At 32.5% G+C, this 3,700-nt stretch overlaps 1 protein-coding gene and 1 long non-coding RNA gene across 2 annotated transcripts in view; one reads left to right on the top strand and one right to left on the bottom strand.

Annotated features, from left to right (window-relative positions):
• LOC118745768 (twitchin) overlaps window positions 1-1,636 on the bottom strand; it is a 286,196-nt gene extending 284,560 nt beyond the window's left edge. Inside the window, 1 exon segment of the mRNA XM_036479424.1 lies at window positions 1,552-1,636. The gene's annotated coding sequence lies outside the window, so the exon portion shown is untranslated.
• Window positions 1,637-2,735: 1,099 nt separating this feature from the next.
• On the top strand, window positions 2,736-3,393 carry LOC118745767. The gene is made up of 3 exons (XR_004993703.1): window positions 2,736-2,821; window positions 2,897-2,997; window positions 3,076-3,393. It is a non-coding gene; the product is annotated as an uncharacterized LOC118745767 (long non-coding RNA).
• Window positions 3,394-3,700: the final 307 nt, after the last annotated feature.

Genomic DNA, 3,700 nt, shown 5'->3' with positions numbered 1-3,700 from the left:
TACGCTAAATGCAGGTAATAAAAGCCCATAAATCAATGATTTTTCATCATAGCGACAGTTTGAATTCTAACGAATCCTGTTTGCTTGTCTTACTTTTTACTTCCCTTTCTCTTCTGCTGACAAGTTATTGCAATTTGTAGGCAAACAAAGAAATTGCTTGGATTGAGAGCGTTGCGCTGAGTTGGTTTTTTATTTGTAACTCATACAAATATTGCTGTCCCAAAATTCCCTTTGGGGGGTAAAAAGGTGATGAAATAAGGAACATTTTGGGGTATTTTTGCAAAAAATCTAAGGGGGCATAAAAGGTTAAAAATTAAAAAAAAAATTTCTATGAAATATTAATTTTAAATTTTTTTATGATACACAGTTTTAAAGTCTAAGAAAGTTTGTACAAAAAAGTCTAATGGCGTTTTAAAATCCGTTCATTCGTTTAAAAGTTATGGCGGTTCAAAAATTTGTTTGCAAAAAACTTTGACCCCTGACAGTATGGCAACCCCGAATTACACAGACCTAACACCATATTTTTTATTTTAGTTTTTGCATGTACTATAAGATATATCATTGCCAAAAAAAATATAGACCTTTTTTTTCGAGTGGCTTTTTTTGCAGAGAATGCCTCATATGTATGTACATATTTAGGACAATAAATGTCCGTTGTGGAGGTTATATGGAGTTGCCGATCGCTTTCGATGCTCACTCGCGTACCCAGGGCCTTGAATGAATGGTTTGTCAAGCGGTCGTTATATATTTATACTTAAAGCCGGCAAGGGCATAAAATGCATGAGAAAAATAGTTTGGCATTTGTATATGTATGTAAAGCTGCGGAGGATTGTTGTTGTTGAAGAGGCACTAACACCTTAGTTTTTTTGTTGTTGGTAGATCACTTGTCATAAATATTTGTGTATTTTTTTACTCTTTAAGTGTTGAGTTAATTTATAATTATCGAAAGTTCTTTTTTATGGAGTGGGACAAATGTAAATATGCACATCCGGGAGCTATGACTCAGTTCTATCTGAAGTAAAGAATTTCGGATTTTCACTCTTGACAACGCCCATGTTTGCTCATTTTGCAAATTCACTGCAATTTGTAACCCTAATCTCGATGGTAAGCCAACAGGACACACATTCGAATATATATATATTTTTACTCATCTTTACATCACCTTTACATATAGTTAGGCACATATACATATTTATTTCTAACTGAATGCACATAAAAATGTATGATTTACGCACACATACAGGTTTATTTTTAGATTTTGGTTTAATTTTTTCTTATAATTTTTTATAGATAAATGTGCGTTACACAAATACATATGTATATTTGCATATTCACAAATACACTTGAATGATGTATGTATATGTACGTATTTCTAACATTATCGAAACGGAACTTCATTGCTTTATCGAGCCACAATTTGTTTCATTATTGCCCCAAACAATGTTAAGACATAACGAACTGCACTAAATGAATAAGCGATGACGTTAATTTTTAAAATTCTTTAGACGTTTGGAATAATGTTATTTATAGAATTAAAAAAAAACGCCTTACCAAAACGCGAACATTGGCAGCAGTGCTTTCGATCGTTTTAATAAATTTCGTAATAATATTCGGTTATTCCACTATGCTTATTAACGTCATTATTTTTTAATTTCAACTATTTCACCCGTTCAATTGTACGAATCTAAAATTTGCACTTATGTATGCTTGCACATATGTATATACATACCTACACATATACGTTATTAACTATACCCTGCAGGGAAACCGCGGACTAGTGAATCAAATTTCTAGTTCCGTACTAGGTCTTTATCGCCAAAAAGGAACTAGTCCGATAGGAACTAGATCCCCACCAGTCCAAAATCGGCGAAAAGTGGTACTTTTAAGAAACTAATTTTTTCAGTTTTTTTCACTAGAAATCTATATCTAAAGTGACGAATTTAGAAATGGTTCAAAACTATAGAAAAAGGGATGCAGAACGAACTAGATCCTATTTGTCGAATTTAGAACTATTTCGGAACTATCGAATAAGGAATGCAGGGGGGGGGCTTGTTTACTTTACATAGATATGTGTTCGGCGGCTTTTTCGTTCAAGTACGCTTCTATTCTGTGCTTCGTAGATGCTATTTCATAGTTTGGTAATACAAAAGAAAGCTTTGTGTTAACATATTAACATCTTGGGGCCGTCTAGAATCTAACCAATAACAGCGAGCACCTCTTCAAAGTCAGCTACAGCCAAAGGTATGTAAACGTACATTTCTTACAATCATTCAAACAAATTTCATTTCAAATTTAAAAAATGTTTCTTTGAAAATAATGTAAAATCGCACACGGAAGAACCGAAAAGATTGAAAAATCATAATACCTTTTTCTTTCGTCTGTCGATTTTATAACTGGTTCGGAACTATAGAATTTAGGACTAGTTCGGAACTATCGAAAAAGGGTTGCAGCGGGGGGCAATTGACACTTCCTAGGACATCGCCATGTTAAATTCGCCAGTTGCTTGCATGCAAAAGAGATTTATCGCGAACCAGTACTGGGTCTAAATGTACTAGAAGCGCCCCAGTTCAGAACTAGAGATATTTCCCACAGGGTATGTATATATGTATGTAGCTATATGGAAGTACTCCAATGCCACCGTGCACTCACATTCATGCATTCAAACTCACACACACACACGTTAAATGTAAGGCAAGGTTTTAATTGATATATTTCACTTCTTTTGGTTTTAGCCACTGATTACTGCTTATAGCTTTTAAGTGATTTTCTTACTTATTTCGGTGGACTATTTTTAAATTCGAATCTAAATAAATCTACTCATGTATGCTTTGCTCAGCCTGACTAAAAATAAATTTTTCTTTTTTCATAAAAGTTTCCTTTCATTATGTACTTCTAGCTGAAATATGACGAGTTGCTTGCTTTCCCTGAGTATCGCTCATCGGTAAACGATGCGAAAAATTTTTAGAGTAGGTGTGTGCATAAATATGCTTCTTATGGGTATGTATGAATGTATATACATATGAATATTTTTGAGTTAAATGTGGTTATCTGCACAAGAGGACCATTTTTTTTCAGCTTGCATTTCAACCAGGTATATACATGCTGCTAAATTTTGCACTTTTTCTATATGACGCTATATTGCATTTTTCAATCATGATTTAATTTTCCGTTTAAATTTAAGTTCCGTTACATACACACACACGTGCATTAATGTTAGTACAAATGTACGTATATATTCACTTATGTAAAAGTACGTACATACATATGTATTAGAGGTCTGCGTGAATTTATTCAAAACGGCTTATGTATTATTCATATACAAAACGAATGATTAGTTTTGTCTTCAAATTTTTTTGAATTTGAGTGAATACCTGTTATGATATATGTATCGACATTACAATATTCAAACAAAGTGAAAATAAATGGAAGTGAAATAAATGACAATTTTTTGTATGAATATCCAAAAAAAATTTTTTTCTATGTACATATGTTCAAACATACATATGTATGTATGTATGTATTGCTGCGCTCCTATTACAATACGAAACTGTTTGTTTGTAGAAAAAAACTTTTACCGAAATGAGTTTGAATGATTTGAATGTTTTTCACTCATTCATTTACATTATTCCAATTGAAGGTAGAAAATGTAAAACAAAATGTTTTTTCATAACTTACAAAATTCTAAACGCTGAGTGTTTTG

Source organism: Rhagoletis pomonella, unplaced genomic scaffold, assembly GCF_013731165.1.
Source record: "Rhagoletis pomonella isolate Grant_MI unplaced genomic scaffold, Rhpom_1.0 Rhpom_scaffold_00009, whole genome shotgun sequence".
NCBI classification, from domain to species: Eukaryota; Metazoa; Arthropoda; class Insecta; order Diptera; family Tephritidae; genus Rhagoletis; species Rhagoletis pomonella.
This window is presented reverse-complemented; position numbering and strand designations above follow the sequence as displayed.